We start from the raw sequence: 21,852 nt of genomic DNA, 5'->3' as shown, positions 1-21,852 counted from the left end.
CGATATTTAACACCTGAGTCAGTCTATGTAATTATACTAGCGGCGAAATGGTGATTAACTTCTAGCAGTAACATGTATGCTATGGTTTTATCGTCATATGAATATTAAACATATTTATTACCGTGAATACTCTTTGTCATATACAGTCAGTTTGGAAAAAACATGATTCAACATCAATACTGTCTTTCAATTAGTGATAAAGATTGTGTACATCTGTGTCATCCGGGATTTATATCTATGACTACTTTACCAACATTTATATATGTTAAGGTACCATGCAACAGCAGAAATATTAGTCTCCAACGCCGACCAATATGCCATAAGCATAACAAGTCTATTGCATTTAGTTCATGGGAAATGTCTCGCAAATACACATGAGAGCCATTTTCGTCAACAACATGATTAAAACATTTCTATAATTTATTCAATTTTCAATTAACAAACTTAACGTATTCGCGTTACTGATCAACGGAGTGTCAGGCTTCAGTTCAACAACGGAGAAAGATGATTTAGTAAATTAAGTGTCATTTTAATAGAACGTGCGAAGATAAACCCTTTTTCGGAAGCTTAACTGCAGATGATGGGAACATTTATTATCATATAAGGTATCATAATTTTGTATTTTAACTGAGTTAAACGTTTCTATGTAAGCAATTTTTCAATAATGAAAAGTCCGGATTTCGGGAACATAAATTATGACTTGAAAACCTCATCATGCTCTTTGATAGGGTGTAATGTATACATGTCAACAGAATCAGCACCGTAAGTTGGTCCTGACTTCGGAGATATGCCGTTGAATTATAACCAAGTTATTACTGTTGTTTATCAAAGTATAAGATTCAAAATATGAAGTGAATTATTGCAATTTAAGTGTCATCGGACGTGTCAATGACGCAAAACTATGTAAAAGAGCAGATTGTTAACTGTGATTATGACAAAATAGTTTACCGTTGATACGAAAACCCCATGTAATCTCACATGTGGAAGGACGAACATCCCATGCAACATAGAGATCGATTTGTAAAATAAAATATTCCATTAACCTAATATAGTCGATAAGGTATGCTATCGTGGATTTCAGATAAAAACAATAAAATCGTTCGTCGGTTAATTCTGCCCTGCATAGGTTTGGATCTGTTGTCCCTATTACACGATCATAAAAACGATTTCGGGATGTCATCTTTTCGCCTATTCCTTACGTTATTCATTTTCTCTAACGTCTCCTTTGACAACACCATACATTTTATATTGGAGCTTTAAATGAGTGCTCGTCCATGTGGAAAAAAACCATGTGGAAAAAAACTTGGGGGAATTTCTGTCACCTGACCGAGGCATACAATAAATCATAATATTATAAAAGTGTTAGTTTCTGCTCCTTTGAAAATGGAGTCGGACATTTGGTTTGTCCGTTTCAGGTATGATGTGACCATGTGTGGTACGCTGTCTGGTGTATTTGGCGAAATACCTCAGTGCAATAGCACAACCAAAGGAAACATTACACAAATTTACAGCAGCCTCCCAAAGCAGGCATAAATCACACACACTACACATTTTCCTCTGTAATGTATATAAAGAGATTTACGATTCCAAATAGATATTCGTTGTCAAAAATTCATTTTAATTCTCTTTTGCGACGTTTTTTTCTTATGTCTCTGATGTCCTCTCATATACAATCCGCCAGCCTGGTAAATCTCCCGTCTCCATTAAATAAAAACAGTACTTAAACAGGTGTCCTTGATGCCAAACAAAATCGTGCTTTTATACTGGAAGGTTAGAAGATTTTCTAATTTTCGTTTATTTCTTACTTTCATATTTCCTCCGATAGTGATAATATGCTGATTTTCGGTTATTATATATATTTCTTATAAACTATATATTACTTCTGACGAAGGCAAAGACATTGCATCGTCCGAGACATCAACCCTTAAGAAGTCTTGCGAAATCTAAGTGACATGTAATAGTGAAGATAAATTTCGCTGTTTCGCCTTCTGGTGCATTGATAGTAAACTAATGCGCGGTTATTAGGACAGCGGCGTGAACAAAAGATGACCACGTTATGAAAATAAACATTTATTTTTTTTAATTAAACTAGTCAGATGATGATAAGCAGTATTGTACAGTGTTTTATAACTTTTAAGGCTCTACAAGATTATCAATATCCTTTTACATTCACGTTTGAAAAATGAAGTGGACCTTTCAGGAGAAGTTACAAAAAAAAACAACAACAAAAACCGTAAGCGACAGTGTTTTCTGAAACGGAAATCTGTTGGTGTAACTTGTTTGGCATGTCTAATATCCAGAAGATTCATGGACACTTTTTATTGGTCAATCAACATGAGATACACATAATATAATGATATACGTACAACTGCCTTAAACATTAACTATCACCAATACCTGAATAAAAAAGATATAGGGACTGCAGAATCAAAGCAAATATATATTTCTGGATATCCTCTAAGATGTCGTATAGAGGTGAATGATTTAGAACTTACTAATTGGGTATTGATTGTGCATGAGTTTCAATTGTTTAATGTATGGGTGGGTGAATATATGTAGATGTTGAACATGTTAAGAAAGTTTTGAAGTCTGTTTCTGACAGGAGAGATAATCAAGATACAATGTAGGAATTTTATGAAAATTTTGGTCAAATTTTAGTACGGAATTTAACAAAGGATGGAATCCCCAAGATGCAACTTATAATTTTTTATTCACAGTTGTGTAAGGATGACCCTGTTCAAAATTAGTGAAGGATGACTCGACTTAAAATCTCCATTCAACCTGGAAAATCATTTGTTTCTGCGGTCTCAATGTCATCATTTATAAAATTGTGGGATATTTACCTTCGTTTTTTGATATTACAATGTAGCTCTTTAAAATTTCTATAAACTGAAATGTGCTATTTTTGGAAATGGTGCTTTTTACGGTTAGTGACATGCAGAACAAAATTTTCATTGCAAATTCCAGAATAAGTATAATTGACCGTGAAAGGTGTCATTCCGACGTTCCCTGTTGACATAGCATTTCTGGGAAAGACCGTGTAGAATAGCTTGAAATAGCTTAACTCGCGAATATAATTGGTCTTGAATGACGTGTAGATGTGTTGATAGAGGGAAATGGAGTGTTAAAGTTCTGTAAACGATCTCTATAATCAGGCACGTTGTTGAGGTAAGGAAATGTCAGAAGTATGGGAGAGGTGTCTAGATTGGTAAGCTTTATATGCCACTTTCGGTGTCTATATACTTTATCTGATTAACGTTTCCCTATAATTGTATCTGACAGTATGTAGATACATGCATACAAAATGTGGTTTTAGTATATGAGGATTTAAAAAAGAGGCTAAGACGTCCGTATGGCTCACATTCAGAGTCAGCAATGACACATTTTGTAACAATTGGAGTTCGCTGAAATTGACTTCACTACGAATATAACACAATTGTATCCGCAAAGAAAAATACCTGGCTAATTATAGAAAAGTGTAAGCTGATTCATTGATTTTGGTTAACGTGCATATATATATTTACTGATGGACTGATCATTTTAACAAATAAATTCCGCTTTTTATTCAAATTATCAATAGTGTATATTTATTATAAACTTGAGAAAGTAAAGATCTGAAAAAAAATGCATATAAATGAAAAAATATATAACAAAATTTACTATTTTATAGTACATTTCGTATCATTATAGAGTGTTCTTTTTGTTTTCTACTTGAATAAGTATCATACTTAAATATTCGTTTGGCAAACCAGAATACACAGACTAATCAAAATAACAATTTGCGACATGACATCGAAGAGAAATGTATACACGTGTATGAACTTGACCGAAATAAGTTCCTCTATAATAGGATAAAAACAATACCTTGATGGAATGTATTCTCAACAATGTAGATAAAACCCTTGTTAGATTCGGAATGCAACCAGGTATAGCCACCGAGATATTGTATTCATTATTTATTGAATCAATACAGATTGACAGACGATATATCAATTAACCCCATAGGTCAAGAGTCATTAAATATCGGTGTACTCACTACACCGGATAACGCATCAGCTATGCTGGACAGATTGTCAATAATGTGTACTATCATGAAATATTCCAAGTGATTCTTATTGTTGAAGTAATTTCTGGAAGGAGTTTTCCGTATGTTCGCCTACTACTTAAGGTTCATGAATACTCATGTTTCTTGCTCTTTATCTCAAGAAAGTGAAACACAGAACCTAACGAAGTGTTCATTATCACCATAGGCATTAGCTGAGAACATCTCATGAACTGACCCATTATGTCAAAGTGACAATGTCAATGACATACCATTTCATATTTATTACCATCATTGATGAGAAGAAAACGTTATTAATGCTTTTACCAACCGGTAAGCATTGTTTTTCCAATGATTATGATAAATTCACGTTAGCGTTATCCATCTGTAACACACGATAATATCTATACGGAAGAGTCAGGTTAATTATAAATAGAACACATTAATTTCAGTAAATAACTTTACTGCCAATGCGTTTTACATAATACAAATAAAATCACGTTTTCAAAAGTGACTAATATCCATTCAAATAAAACTGACAAGGATGACAAAAATGCCACTGTTTGTTGTCTCTTATGATAATAGATATTGATTATCATTAACGTAATCTAAACAACCATTTCCAATTAGACATTATATTCACACATCTGTTTCGAATCTACATTGACATATTACATAAGTTTATACATCTGCCCTAGAGAGTAGGTACTGTAATATGTTACGTTATGTGTGAGCATAACGTCCTATTTTTTACAGAGAAAATGACTTCATTTCTAATTACAAATTTATGACGTCACAACCGATATCCACCCGGAAGTCCAATACCTGTAATATACAGGGGAGTTAATCAATGGAGTTGATAAAAAAATAACGTATGTATAACTGCGACAGATACGTTTAGTGATGCAAAGTCAATACAATTATATTTCACATTTAACTATTTATCTTAATTAACAGTTTGATTGATTCAACAAATCACGTAATCAATGAGAACGAACGCCTCGCCCTCCCAAAACTTCAAATCACACCTTTTCTGAAGCCTCGTGTGAATTTCTGACAAATTTTAGTTCTTCTATATGATGGCAAAATAAATCAAAGGTAGCTGTGAACTGTTTTCATTTGTTTTTTGTTTGATAAAATTAACGTCCTATTGACAGTCAGGGTCACGGACAGCCTACCATGTATGCGGTGTGTTGCGGTTTATGAACTTCGAGGTGCGTTTTCTTGGAGGGGATTGCAGTTTATTCGTGCTGTCTTATTGTATATTGGAACTACTGAAGCATTCCCCCGAAGACACCAAGAACAGTAAAAACCCCATCCGGTCTTATTATACTGACAGCAAACGAACCAGTCGTCTTACGCCATTTATTTGTAAGCCCTACCAGCTGTTTCCAAGATTGTCTATACGAAGCTTTGATTTCTATGTTAAAAACGATGCTGAAACATGTCGTTATGTCCATTTAACATGTATTGTGTTTATAATCGGTATAATATTTAAAGTGAATAGTCGGACAAAGAAAACCAGTCTAAATGCGTTCATTGGCCTTCCAAAAGTTCTCACATATTAATACGACGGTCAATTTCTGCTTACATTTCCTAGTTCTGACCATTGAAATGAAGAAAAGTTAAAGCATTGAAAGCGAGGCTGCGTGGAAATGTAACCACCGACATAGTCAGCCGGGAGGACGTTTTAGGATTCCTGTACTTAAAAATAATTTCTTCGTACGCAGACAGATTTTGACGAGAGATTTTCTATTTCTATTTCATTAGAAATTATACTGGATACATTCACACCATTTTTACCGACTTTAGCCATCCTTGCCCGACTGTTCACTTTAAAACATTCTATTGCAAAAAAATACACAGTATACCACTCTACCAGCAAAAGTCACGTTCCTTCCTGCAGGTATACTAGGAAAAAGGTGTACTGTTGTGTCCATCACAATGTGATGTGACCTTGTTTTCACATCACAAAATATTTACCAGCAAATTTATCGTATCTGTATTATATAGTTATAATAACCATCGAATGCTTTTGATTTCTTATTGTATACGCTTAAGTAAGAAATCCCTTATACAATATTCTGTCAATAACGTACCTTTAACGAAATTTATCTTTATCATTTTATCATTACGTAACTTTTTTGTGTGGTTTTTGTGTGGTTTCATTATTATGATATTTACAATAGCGAAAGATTATGATTTAATTTGTAATTTCTATCCACTATATTTGATGTTTACAGGAAGCGTGATAAACACAGAACACAACTGATAATGTTAGGATCGAGGAAGTAGCATACGTGAAGCCTTTTCAACGAGAAGATCCTCATTGTTTTATATAGCGGTATTGTAATCTCAAAGTTTAAACAAGTTTTAGTTTTTTCCGTCTCTTACAATACCTTTAAAAACGACAATATGCTAAGGTGACATCATCATCAAAATGGAATACTAATTCAATCACTTTCTGCACTAGGAAGTAATAAGCTGAAATATTTCTCTTCTAACTGTAGATATTTTAGGAAAATAAATGAAATTTTAGGATCGACAGTTAATTTGAATAAGACGAAAACTTTTGTGCAAAAAAATATTGAAGACTAGAGCAGATAGACCGAAGCCGCAAACAGCAAGTAGAAGCAGCGGAATTATATACAGGGAATCACGGTTTTAAGTACAGTTCATTATAAACAGCCGGTGCGGTAGCCGTGCTTAAATAATAGACAATATGATACCTTTCTAGATTGTGTTCTTATCATATCATTTTTTCAGTTTGATTATTATGAATTTAAATGTAAGTACATTATTAACCATATAATATATTTTAAAAGTGCCTGCAAAGATAAATATAGATTAAACACCAGAAAGATTTTTTTTATTTTTTTAATCAATATTGAGTATTCAAAGGTTTGTAGCCATTCCGTATCTCAATACATATTACAATCAATCGGTTTGTCAGATCATTCTGAAAATAATTTTAAAATTGAAATTGTACAGCTATCAGAATTTACAACTTATATCATTGAAACGATGGATGAAATGTATTCTGTATTCTTAAACATTTATTTTTCCATCCTTGGTTGCTGATGCTAGTCTATAATAGTTCATTTGAGTATCATTACACTACAGGGGAAATAACGCCCAGTGAGTGGTCCCTCCGCACAAACTATTTTTCGATTTAAAGCCACAAATTTGATTTTTATTTGCTAATATATTACCAAGGTTAACGCCAATGGCTGGCATTTTCTATACAGGTATGTTGATAGTACTGTTACGTGTGTCGCAATGGTGGACTATAAAACTGTTGCAGCAGCTGGAATGAGTGTTGAACATGATGAGGGTAGTGTGGTACGGGAGATAATGGTCATAGGGGCAATCCGGTGATATGTCTCCCAGAGCAGCCATTTGACAACTCAGTTCTAAGGACTAGAACAATGGAGAACGCGCGAAAACAGAAACGATAAACATTTTAAACAACGACCGGGGAAAGATAATTTAGTTATTCATTCATATGAACAGCATTTTAACGATGTAATGTTGGTATTATAATTTTGAATGTTAATCAATTGTATAACACGAACCTTACATTTATTTTACACAAGATCTCTTGAATATATACTTAGACTTAAAGTACAAATTGTTTTATATCTATTCATAATTATTCCCCGTGGAAACACGATTTGGGTTCCGTCAGTCAATCTGAGATGATACCGCGGGCTATCAAACCATTCAACCTAGTCGTATGAAACTTTCTGTATACAGTCACTCTAATGTATATCAGGATAGAACCCTCCCTAGTTGTGTATTTTGCTGTCGCGTACCTTCTATTTTGATAGTGTTTCTGGTACCATAGAAACATCAAATTACTGTTTCCTTTCATTTTCCAGCTACAACTTTAAAATCGTTCAACTTTCTTGATATATCAGGATTGCACCCTAATTGTACATTTCTCTATCAGAATCTCCCATAAATTCAGTTACTTTAGACAAATATTCAAATTTAACTTAGGACAAAAAAAAACCAATTATTATCAGCAAAATGCAACTATGAAACATAAATTCTACATTTATTTACTTATGGTCTTGCTTTGAGACACCCTATTGCATAGGAAACACCAACTTGACATACACTTTTGCACAGCAAAATATGCATCTTATGATATCACTATACTTAACCAAGCTGATAAATCGTCCCTTTGATGGAAACAATTTATGAAAAATCGATATAAAATATTTTAAGAACGAACATAGCCTGATTTTGTCGGGTTCAAATAACCAAAATGTATGATTAGTATTCGTCAGTACATATGACTGTAGTTGCGGTTTTAGACATTCGATCTTAGCCACTTATCTAAAGACGTACAGCATGCAATATGTACACGGCCCGTTTAATCTCCGTGGCGCTAATCAGATAACACGGGGACGGTATTGACAACCATATTTGATTAATCGGTGATTTGAAGACATCGCTGATCCGTGCTTCCGTATGATCGGTGGACCGTTGGCAGTAGCGTGCAGAGACAACGTCTTGTCAGATTTTCGCATTGACTAATTGGGTTAAACCAGTTCAAATATGACTTATCTTTGTCCATTTGTTCACGATACCCTAACAACAAAAGCGAGTATGTCATTTAAATAAATGAGAAATATTTCGACGTTACATTTTAGTGAATGTATTTTTGTATTGCTCAAGTGTACTTTTGTTTATACTTTCTCTACACTACAATATCTAAGAAATCATTAAAAAGGAAGATTTGTCCCCGTCTAGGAACATTTTGGTCATGATAAAATAAATATACGTAAAAGATTTGGTAGTATATTTTGGGAGGCTGCGCTATATTCGTGTTGTGTTTTTCTCGTAGTGGACCTCTTGCCCTTTTTACTGTGTCAGCGCAGCATTCCGCCGACGAAACCGAACAACACCTCACATCCGGCAAACCAGTCGTACCCAACCAAAATTTATGCTGAGAGCTTTGCAAGGAAAACAACATGAGGATATCTCCAATGAATATATTCAATACAATACATGTTTAACACCGATTAAATATTAAAAAAAATGATGTGTATGTTTGTGTTTTAATACAGATTCACTAAAATGAAAATATACGCTGGATATCGCTAGTGATTAGTACTTCCGTCGAAGCGTTGCCAGGTGATCGTTTTGAGCAGTTGTTGGTGCTTACACCTCCCATCAATGTCAGCATGCGTGTCTATCTACCGACAGAGAAGTCTAAGGCTATATCAGATTGAAAACTGATTAAATAAAACAAATTTGAAGATGGAAATTATCTGCTGCATTAGTGCTATCTGAACACACCTGATGCGGAATGTGCTGGGCGCCTCTGGCAGACAACTATACAGACTAGTGTTATCAGATGATATTAACTGTTTCTAAAAAGTCGAAAGAACAGCTTTTCCTGAGATGGTGATAGTGTATAACGATTTCACCCATTTACTCTGGCGGTTTCCAGGTCCCTCGTAGTGGAATCCTAAGGCAAGAAAAATACAACCTTATACGAGATTGCAATACATCGTGCTTGCTCCACTTCATTCAAATTGTAAGGAACGTGCCCGATATTTCATCATTGTGACCAAGAGGAATTCAAGTATTTGCATGATAAATAACTAAGAGAATGACAAATATTGCTGCTTTCGAAGTTATTGCCTTTCGTGACGTCTCTGGCCTGGGACTGTGTGTAGGAGCTACCTATCACTTCTCTAATTATTTGTGAATCATCGGCAGTTTTATTGATGAAAGCATTTAGACTGTGCGTTTCTGATTGCACACACATTCATCGCAGAAAGCTGCCTATTAGTGTAAGAACACATATGCCTAGACGGCCGTTCACCATTAAATTATGTTATGTAAGCTTTGTTTTTGCTTACAAGACCTCATTCATTTTAAGGATCCGATATCTAATTTCATCACTTCAATTAATCTATATGAAGGTGTCAAATGCAGTGCTGCCAGCAGGTAGGCGTTGGAATACACCTGCTGTCTCCGTTGCATGGTAATAAAAGGCGATCAGGTCTTATTTTCAAAAAAGAATTTTTTTTATTTCCTTACATCTCCCGTGACATCGCCTCCCCTTTCCGAGACACGCCATAGTCTACAAAGATGGAAGTTGGTGCTCCTGCTTACCTTTCAGCATAAAAGAAACTGGTTCGACTGTTTTAAGTAATACGTGACAAGATCTGGTATACTTCTCGGTTTGTTGGGTTTGTTAGCCTTAGGGTTCTTTTAAACAGTTAAGTTGATTTTAGGACGGCCTTCTATGTATGCAATGTGTTGCATGTGTGAAGAATACCTACATATTTTTGGAGGCTGCACTATACGTATGTTATGTCTACTCGTAATTGTGAGACGGTTGCCCTTCCCTAATATCATACGGCAGTGATTTTGCACTATATATTAAGACAGATATCCGCAATCACAATAAGACACATTCAAATGCCCTAAAATAACCTTAGTTGGTTTTTTTTTTATAAAAAAGCAAATTTAAACCATTATGGTAAATTATCAGCGTGATGTTTGCTGAATGGGCGAAATGTTTAATTTAGATAAATCGAAAAGAAAAATTCAAATAACGAGCTGAACACGTCACTGATAAGCATGTCAGTATTGTATTGTCAATTTCGAGATGGCATATTCACAAATAAAAAGTGCACGTTATGCAAAATTCAATGATGTCAAATCCTGATTTAATGTCATTTTACATTCCGTAACATTAAGCACGGTTATTTACTCTGGGTTTTACATTTCATGTTAGTGCATATAAAATCTGTCATGTATGACACATGGTTACCAATCCATGTGGCACAGCTCTTTCCTTTGTGACCTTGATACAAAGAATGAGTTGCCGACGATGCAGGTGACAGTTCTATTAATCAACGGAACTGGTTATTCCTCCGAGCTGGAATACGATATATCATTAAGTAATTCTATGGAAGGCTTCGAGAAAATTAGGTCAATATATAAAAACCGTTTTATTTTCGTGTATACACTATTTCGCGTTTTCATTATTTTCGACCTATTCCGGAATGAGCAAATTCACGGTCAAGGACATTTACTGACAATCGTGCATTCATATAACCTTTTAAACAGTTATTCATGAAGCATTATAATTCGTTTTCGAACTCTCTAGATTACGCGGGAACTTGTATCTCGTGAAAGTAAAGTGATTTATAGTATATAGTAACTGCATTAGCTGTGTATGATGTGTTTGTTTCGACCATTTAGAAGACAAGTCTCTGGTTCAAAATATCACCAACTTAAATTATAGACAATTACTCTTATAGTTTGATAAAAGCAAAAATCGTACAAAAGTTATGCAATTGTTATCACTATATAACATGCTCAACTCACGCCACCTAGCTGACGTTTACATAAATATTTATGATATATTTATTAAGTATTACATTCGTCTTAGATTGTTGGCTTTACCGCCCACCTTAGTGGACAGTAGTAAGATCAGGCGAAGTGTAGGGTGAGATGTAACTACCACTATCGTGTTCTTCATTGTCATCTCGCTCTTTATCACAACGGGAATCTATCTGGATAACCGATTAAGTCTAAATTAACCAAATGAATAACAACACATTAAACGTTGTGACGTTTTGACTACACTATTTTGAAACAGGTTGGAGTATACTTTTTGTTTTATATACTCAATTGTGGTATACAAGTCATATCAATATATTAAAGATTTTTATGCACAGCATACATACACTCTTCTATTAATCATGAATTATCGACTTCATTATACATTGTAGTCCTTAGCAAACGTCCTTCTAATTAAAATGTAGGAAATCCCGTCCCTAAACGATCAAATATGTGATTAACACGTTACATACATGTATATGCAGTCCATATACGAATATACATGTGAAATGAAACTCCGAACAAATCGAATAAAGAAAGCACAAAAGTACGGGTCAGTTTTCCCGTCTATTATCACAGAAGCGGTTTGTATTCATTATGTATCTCTCCTTGTTTTAATTCCTACTTGCGCTCCGTTCTGCTTAATAAAGGGATGTTAGGTATTCTTTACGGGCCTCCTAATTACGACAAATATGGAAATGTATTCTCATTACGTGTACTTAGCTGTGAGACCCCTGGATTGCTAGTCAGGGTACTATGATTCCGTTAATTAGAAGTGCTCGGTACAAGACACTTAGGCACTTCACGTTAATTGCTTAATCCATGACTCGAACGTGTTGATTTAGAGCGAGTGAAGTTAGGAACTAAATTGTGGCAGCCTTCCGGGAATTAGAACTCTCCTGAGAATTTCCCTTTTCATTAACTAAATAACGTTTTGTTTTATGTATGCTTGGATGAATTCAACAATCAGCAGATCATTGCTGTTAATCATTTCAGCATACATATGGATCTCTTTAGTATCTCATGTCCCTGTAGTAACATAGTAAAATATTCCGTGTTTCGTCGTGGTCCAAAACACACTCAGTCCTTTATCCCAACGCAGTGTTGCATGGTGTCCCGCCTGTCTGATAGAAGACTAGTGGTAATGTTCATCATATTCCTAGAAACTTCTGTCTGTCAAACCCGAATTATAGTCGTGCAAAAACCAAGCTTCGATTCCATTGGCTGTTGAACACGGTTAGTCGCTCGTGCGGGGCTCGTGTCGATAGCCGCCGAACTGATCGCAGGTTCAGCATCCCATACAAGACCAGATCGATATAATGCTGTTATGATTTTGAATAAAGCAGAAGTGTTTAGTGTTAATGTTGTGAACCAGTAGTGTGTTTGTGAATGGAGCTGATACATAAGCCACTACCTGGCGTTTGACCTTCCATCAATCACACCTCGAAATAGCCATAGATCAATTGACTACCAACGGTATCTCAGCCTGTGTGCGCTGCCACACAGCTGTCTCACATACTCGCTGGAGCAGTACTAGTACCCGGACGCACATAGTATAACTGACGAATACTATCAAACACAGGGTGCAAAAATTGACCCAACTTTTGTTTTATTGAAGTTTCGTGATACTTCACTTTTGTTTTACAATATCGTGATACAGTATTGGTGTAAGAAGAGATAAAGTATCATGACCACCTATTGCACGTGTATGATTCACAACCGGCGGTAAACTGGATGTGACAATACTGACATTACCTCCGGAGTATATGTATAGTATACCTGTTTTTGTATTGTGTGAAGCACAGATCTATTATGCGACAACTGCTATAACATGCTTAGGACCGGATTTAAACTAATGATTTAAGTGTGATCTTCAAACTTAAAATTCCCAAACGGATTAAGCAAAATTTGGATTTAGAGGACTGTCTATCAGGTAAGTTTTTATCCACCATCGAGTAGATTTTGAAATGAAATATATCAAACTAGATTTGCAGTTTACATCTTACAGAAAAAAATGCGAAAAGGAAGTCAATTTCAACATTCTTTTCTTAACATGTGATTGCTGAGTTCTTTGTGCATCCCAGTAGTAGAGAAACTTATACAATCAAACATGAGTTAAATTTTTTACATACAGTTTTAAGAGTACGGGGTTTGGTTCTTTAGAATCATTACAATATTTCATATATTAACTTAAGATAAATTCGCCATTAAAAGTCCTTATATGCGGTATTTATAGCACTTTGATTTACCAAAATTGTAAAATTGTACACAATACTTTATTCCAAATATTGTTTGGATATAAAGTTTTAGATTTCAAAAGATGTTCTCAAACCATTAGATTGTGATTACTCTGCGTTGTTCTTCAGATGTTCAGAAACTAAATACAATTCGCTTTCACACCATGATTAAAAGAGGTACCAGTATAATTAAAACAGCACTGGTTAACAGGATAGCTCGCCGGCGGCAGATATCCTGTAAATATCAGCCACTGTAAAGCGAGAATACAATTAAGTTTAGTTACAACTAATTGTTTTATGTGACGGGCCGAACACAACCGTCAATATAGGTAGAATCATCAATGGAATAGTTCCGTGTTTAATGATGAATGATACCGTTGCGGACGAGCTAGTTTTGTGGCCGTGGAAGGAAGGAATGGTTGTAAAGCAGGCCAAGGCTGTACACAATAAAAACACTTGACTGTTATGAGGACTTAATGACCAGTGTGTACGATGAGAACGAGCTCTTGTGTAGGGTGGTGATAGGCACGCTATCACTTTACAAGTATCTCACCATCCCTCTCCACTACATGTTTTACCAATGTGAATGAAGCAAAACCTTGCAATGTACAAAATGATATTAATGATATATAATCGGATTATAGATAATAAACACATTCATCTTCAAAATATGAAACAATTTTATATATCTGACTTTTATTGTATGGTATACAAAATATCCTAGCGTGACATTTTCAACTTGTTTCAAAAATGTGAGAGGAGATAAATATCGTCGACACATAAATGAACACCTGAATTAATACAGATGTATATAGTTTTTTTTAAGAAACACAACAATCTACAAAGACGAAATTTATTTAAATATCTGGAGAGTTTTGCATAATATACAAAGTTACTTCTTTGAAAAATTAAAACGCCATATGTACCTTTGTACATGTGGTCTTTTCTATCGTGTGTTTTGCAAAAGCGTGTAAAATGACATTTTAATGAGTCTGTTATATACCATACGTGTACCTGTATTTATGCAGTTGCATAAGTAACAGTCTGCTAGGCAAATCATTCTCCAATCTGTAAATGACTTTTCGATGTGAAGCAGATTAGACATACCTAGTACCACATCTGAATAATCATTACACTATACCGACGATCTATTTTCTTCTAGTCAAAACAGTTACAAATTTCACAGCGGGCCGTACGTGTAAGACTACACACCGACTTTCGTTATTACTGACAAATGCGACAACATTCCAGGCTTTAGTTGTACTTGTTTGTCTTCATTGCCATGTAACTGGGTGATGCACTCATCGAATTTCGTACATTGGACGAACCCAAAATAAGTCAAATAACTCATAACTCGAACACACACGCTATGCATCCGAAAACTCGTCAAAATATACATTACTCTAACTTGTTGGTATTTTTCAGATTCGCTCTATGTTCGCGTAATTTTGTCCATGTGTACCTAGAATAGTGTTCATGGTAATATTGCGGAAACATATGCTAGTTGTCACATAATAACAGTATTTCGCATCCTGATATTATTACTCAAATTTGCTTAAGAAATGCCATAGAATAATTTGATCTGAACTCGTTGAGAACTGCTTGACACTGAGTCACGATATTTATCTGAACGATATCAGAAAACGCGAGCCGTATCAGCGGGTTCAGTTTTGTTAACAGCAAACCGACCATGTACGTGACATGCGTCCTTAAACTCGCATTCATCGCAGTGTATTCAGTCATCTCTCTATGGTCCTGTTTCCACAACTTTAGTATAATTGTGTGTCAGTTCATAATATCAATAAAGCGAGGGCCATTTGTAACGGCTGTTGAAACGTACAGTGTTAATAATACACTTGCTATGCAACATCAGGCACAAGCCGACCACGAACACTAACTTCAGGAGAACGGGTCGTCTTTCAGCCGGAACGGTATTTTTTTCGTTAAGCGTAGAATTATTAGAGATACAGTAATTATATGCAACTGTTTATTTGAACATTGTCCAGTCCGTGCTTACAGCTTGGATTAATACATGAAAATAGAACGATATCTTATGCATTGTTATTAAAATGAGAAGTGATAGCGGTATGTCGAATATACTTATGACTTCATCAGTTAGTTCCGATACTAATTAAAACATGTTACATGTAGTTTTACAGATAGCTATCTGATTACATTAATATATGTATGCGCCACGCTTGGGCAAACAGCAAACAAGTATGTGTAGTGTGCATTACAGAGCGGTGTACGCAGACGTAAAATGTGAATAATAGGTTAAACTTTTGACAAATCATGCGTGAAGAATCACACTTCTTATGGAATGCCACACGAAAACAAGCACTTGACTATAGCTATTAGAACATAATGAGTTTTAAAAAGTCTAATAATCGTTCATTAGTGAAAAAATAGCTGGGTCCCCAATACCAGTTTCAATAGCAAATAATTTTTTGACATTATTTCTGTGTCACTCGGGAGGAATATTGTCCCTAGCGAATAATCGACAAATTTACAATGTCGTTCTACTTACGTTTGTTATTCGATTTACAGTAAACGCAGCAATGGTTTATAAAACACAACTATATGACATCTGACAAAAGGATATATGATTTCTTTCTTAAAACATTAATGAGAAAGCGTTTGTGGCAGCGCTTTCAACGAGGATGTCTTACTGCATAAGACGAAATCAAAAATACATATTATATTATGTTAAACAAATAATAATAATAGATATTTATTTTAAAATTTTACATAGTTTATTCATTTGACATCAATCACACAAATACAATTTAAGCATGGCTTAGACAAACTATAATTATTGATTGAAAGCGCTCCGGACGAAATATTTAACAAATTTTAGGGAATGAAAAAAAATAAAAATGGAATAAAATAAAACTGTTTGACGTGAAGTAGTGCATTCCTTTCCGTATAAAAGGGGGTATTTTTATGTGGTTCGAGTAAAAAAACTAGATAAATTAAAAAATAAAAGAGGCGATCAATTCTTATTTAAAACGTGGTCGTTCATATTATGTAGAACACAGAGGCATTGTGTCATCAAGGCTATTGAATTTGTTCAAACCAGGCTGTTGATCAATGATTTATTTTCAAATGCTTCATGACCAAATGTAAAAAAAAATATATATAAAAAAAGATCACCGTGTCGCATAAAGTGCAAATCTCTCGTATCGATTACCGATTTTTCATTTGCAGACTCCCGAACGAAATACTTAAAGATACTTGGTTGAATGAGGGATTGCTATTTTTATTGAATTCGTAATTATGTTTTGCTATATTGAAGTTGTCAAGGTTCGCTGTTAGAATTTCGAGTCACAATCATTGGATTTTCTTTAAATGTAATTCCATGAGGCTCCCGCTGAAATCTGTAATGATGTCATGGAAATGACATTATATGGTGCAATATTTTGAAGAAACTATTTCAATGGAAAACACAGTTTAATTTATTTGAATCCGTAAGCTGGTTGACAGAACAATAGTCGTTAATTAGAATTGTCGCGATGCAGATGTTAACGAGATGGTTGACTGATATAACCGTGGTAAGCCATATCAATCATATATTGTAGCTGAACAAAACTGGTCAAAATGATGTGATAATTATTCTTTATAGGCATAATTATTTTTTATCCAAGTACTTATAAACATTCAGCATAGTTTCGATTCATCGATAAAATCAATAAGACCACAGAGAATAATATTAGAAATGCTTCTAACTTCTATTAAGGAAGATGTGTTCACAAATTAGAATTAGACAGGGTCATTTGAGGACGGCCTACTACGTGTATGTGTGCGATGTGTTGCGTTTTTTAAGTGCGTGCTGCTTGTTTTTGGAGACTGCGGTTTATTCGTATTATGTCTTATTGTAATAGAGGGAGGCTTGTCCATTTTGTAGTGCTATCTCACTGAAGTATGTCGCCAAAGACACCAAACATGGACACCTTTCCCGGTCACTTTATACTGACCACGGACAAATCTGTCGCTCCACACTCTTTCGGCTGAATGCTTAACCACGTATAGACTATGGTGTGGCCTGGCCAGGGGACAGAAACCAGAGCCTCAAAGGACAAGCGTTCAAATGAAAAAAATAAAGAAAAAAAAAAGAAAAAAAAAACAACAACTGAGATGTAAATGTCGTTGATTGTTTTAGTTAAATGTCCTATTAACATCCAGCTTTATTTAAGAAAGCCCTTCCCTGTTCAATATAAAGTGTGTTTTGGGTCTTTGGAGGCTGTGGTATATTGGTGATTTTGTTATAGTGGAATTCTTAACCTTATTATAGTGCTATCTAAAACGGACAACACATTACACCCGGTCAAATAAAAACCAATCGTCCCACTCCACGTAAGTTTACTGCTAAGCAGGGGCAAAGAATGAAGTGTATTTCGGCCAGGAGACAGAACTCAGCACTTTCTTTAAAGAAGCGAATTCTCAACTCAAGGCCAAAAGTGGAGCGGTGTCAAGAGTGAAGAAAGTCAGTTAGGAACATCCCAAATTTAGTCGTCTTTAATACCCCTTTACATTAAAATATGAAGTCGTATTATAGAGAACACAACGTCGCTGTCGCTATATATCATAATGGTCTCACTTATATTTTGTACACACGCAAATGTGTCCTTCTGAAAAGGCTTTGCTCTTTCTCCTGGCTGAGTTACCCATTTAAAGATGTAGTTGCCTAGGTCAATAGTCGGTGAGTGGGCCGAAGTGCTCACCCAGTTTCTACTGGTATGGGGTAGTGTGATAGCAACATGATGTAGACAAGAGACCTTTGTAGTCGGTACAACAGAAGCCGGTAATAAAGGGCCATAACTGTCAATGCTATGTGGAATGAATTAGAGTCAAACGATTTTACTAAACATTATATATATGCATGTTTTATAGCATCAGTCAGTTACTTCGCCCGTGAAGTGTTTTTACAATTGCTATAATAGAACGGTTTGTATTGCCTGGCTGAGAATCCATTGTGAGTTCGAATACGGCGGCACACAGGTGCAGCATATTTGGTGTTGAAATTCTCGAAAATGTATGTTGCTGCAGTTATAAAAGTACGTCCATTTGAGAGTTTGTTAAAGGCGTCGCGAAGGCCAGCAAAAGAAAAAAAAATCTTATTGAAGAAAATATATACATTCTTTTTAAAAAAAGACATGTTATTACAAAAAATGTGCCTTCATTTTGGTAGTAATCGGAAAAGGAGAGTATGAGATTTCTGGTAATGTGAATTCAGTCGAGTGCTTTGTAGGCGTTTAAAAATATGCATGCCTTTTATAAACAGCGACTCGCCATCAGGAATCTGCTCACTTACACTAAGATAGTAGATCTTGTCATGATTATGGATAGATATTTACTGTGAAGTTTCGCTGTTCAGACAATCTAGAATGTTACAAAGCGTGCCAGATCCGTGTCGTATATAATGTTTATGTGGATATGCATGCAAAGACCACAAAGGATACATGTTTCCGTTTTTTTCTGGTGTCCTTGTGTTTTAAAACATTATCTTTAAAGAGTCTGAACATGCTAGTAAAACATTACAGATCACTGTCTAGCAAATTTCTCATTTTCCTTCTAGCAGAAGTCAATGACTTTTATGCAGTCAAACCCCTACATATTTTTTTGAAACATGATGCAAACATTCATTCCATCCAAGAGAACGATTTTTCGGAATAGATATAGCATTTACGAAAATGAAATTTGATCAGTGCTGTTTGAAGCGTAGGACCTTTGAACGAATGGTTTGTAAGTGATACAAGATAACGCTTTTTCCGTTGTTGTTTAATTCAATCGTCCTAATACAAATACATGTGTAATTGAGGATGGCGATGTTGTTTGGCCCGACATACTGGTCGTGTGTTGTATTGCTGATATCACAAGCAAACATCTTTTGTTTTAGTCGTTTGTGGGAGATATGGTGTTCTATTGCTATTGGTATGAGCTAAAATATTTCAAGCAATTTGAAGTTATGAAAAAGACCTTCATCGGTGATAGTAAAATATTTCTCTACAATTGCTGTAATTGTTTTTTCAATGTCTTTACATGTATTATTGCAACATGATACATTGTATGAATCTTACTACAATTTCACAATTTGTGTAATATGGTATTGTCAGGTTACATATATATAACAGCATATCTATCTGTTCATTTTATATATAGAGATGCTGTGTTTTTGGGCTTCAGGCAGGAGGATAAATCAGTATTTGTTTGCATGATAGTGTGTATCGGTCAGTGGACAGAACCCAGAATCTTCCTCACAAGACCGACTGCTCAACGTGGTGCCACCAGTGAAGCGCTGCCAGTCAATTGGGAGACTTGAGTTAGTAAGACGAGTGTTTGTTAGGAAGAAGAAACAATGATAATTAACTACATTTAATTATATTTTACGATCGTGCAATGCGGGTTGGAGATACATTTCAACACTATATCTGCAATAATGGCAAGATAAAACAAAATACATTCTCTGATTTTAAGAGCATTTTTTATTCCGTGATACATTGCATTTATTTTATAGTTTCATTTGTATAGAAATACGGATATTTCAATATAGATACGTGACATCTGTGAAATACGAATATTTCAATATAATAACAAAAAATATGTTTGTATCTGTTGTAAGAAACAGCCAATGTGTTGGGTACAGTACATATAACATTTACTTCACATTAGACATAGATGATATATCATTCTGTTTGTATGATTTTCTAATGCGTCTCATCTCCAGATTAAAACTATTAATCATACTTTAAGACACGGTGAATCTTAGGATCTCCCTATGCGGTGTTGCGTAAAAATGTATAAAATTCAAGTCAAGGTATAACGCGGCATTTTCGGAGGAGATGTAATCAGTATTTAAATGCAACACGTCTGGTAGTGCCTGTGTTGAAGTGTGTTCAAGGTGAGATAGGAATGCTACCTTCTCCTCCCTTTTTTCCAGCCACATGCCGTATAGATCCGGGATCTGGCGCACATTAAGATGTAATATTGACTCAGAAAGTCTACGGTTTATCGTTAACATTGTCGCTCAGTTACTTACACGTGGGTGCAATAATCCATGCTCCATCATTCTAAATCTCCGTCAGCTCCAGGTACTAAACATCACACGGTGGGCACGCCATTAATTCGGTGGCGTCAAAAACAGGCGTTCTATGACCTTTGGATAGGAAAAGGAGAATTAATGCATGATAATACATTTGGGTTGAGGTAGAGGAAATGCCGGTAGGTCTGTTAAAGATGTGCTTAATAAACGTGACCTAACTTTCAATCATATATCTAGGTCCAAACTTATCTAAGCAACGATTTAAACACTTATCATCAATGTTTATTCTTCGCAAACACATTTTTTGTTCTTGTCTCTTACCATTCTCATAGATGTATCTATAGAGTTTGAACAGGATTCGATTGATGCTTTTCCAACTTTGAGGGAAATGTTTGAGTTTCTGAAACATTTTGGTTTTAATTTTGTTCAACTTCCTGCTCACTGTACCGCATGGTCAATTAAAGTATATTTTGTTCATCATTTGGTGTCTTAAACACCTTGTTTGAGTTGGGTACTTTTTAGTTCTAAATGTAATTGTTATTGTGGATATTCGAGATCGTTTCACTTCGCGATGGGATTATGTAATTATTTGACGATATTATTACATTTTGTGACCAACACGCCAGTCCAACTGTTACAGCAGTGTTTAATATATAAACCAAATATTACGCGCATGCGGAATTTACGTGCTTAAAAGACAGCGTATTTAGTGTAAATTTCTAACTGCCGTTAATGTCAACTTTTACATTGTATCATTACATTGCTATCATAGCCATACAAGTAAGAAAGTCTTATAAAACATCAACCACACAATACTATATATACAGGTGATGCCGTCCGTAAAGAACCTGGTACGTGTAGTTAAAATGACGTTAAGTGTACTCAGCTATCTAACTAACCAACCAAGCAAACAAACTGTTCAGAATGTAATATCATCTCCAAAACGGGCAATGATTACCTTTGTAGCGTTCTGCTAACAGATGTAGACAAAACGTGAATATACCGCAGTCTCGCAAAACGCAACACACACAAAAATTTACTTAATTGAACCTAGAATGTAGCTGTACAGATGACGTTACTTAACATATATTAAAGCAAAATCCAACAAAATTACTTTTTATGTTTCATGCGACTATTTCTGGGTTTATGAATAAGAAAAC

General features: G+C 35.1%; 1 protein-coding gene across 3 annotated transcripts in view; it reads left to right on the top strand.

Moving 5' to 3' along the window:
- The first annotated feature begins 11,820 nt into the window (after positions 1–11,820).
- Positions 11,821–21,852, top strand: part of LOC138333348 (peroxidasin homolog) — a 118,486-nt gene continuing 108,454 nt past the window's right edge. For all 3 annotated transcript variants that reach the window (XM_069281680.1, XM_069281678.1, XM_069281677.1), the window contains exon 1: positions 11,821–13,349. The gene's annotated coding sequence lies outside the window, so the exon portion shown is untranslated. The remainder of the gene's footprint in view (positions 13,350–21,852) is intronic.

Source organism: Argopecten irradians, chromosome 10 (assembly GCF_041381155.1).
Source record: "Argopecten irradians isolate NY chromosome 10, Ai_NY, whole genome shotgun sequence".
Lineage (NCBI taxonomy): Eukaryota > Metazoa > Mollusca > Bivalvia > Pectinida > Pectinidae > Argopecten > Argopecten irradians.
The sequence above is the reverse complement of the archived record's forward strand: the minus strand, read 5'-3'. Positions and strand labels throughout refer to the sequence as shown.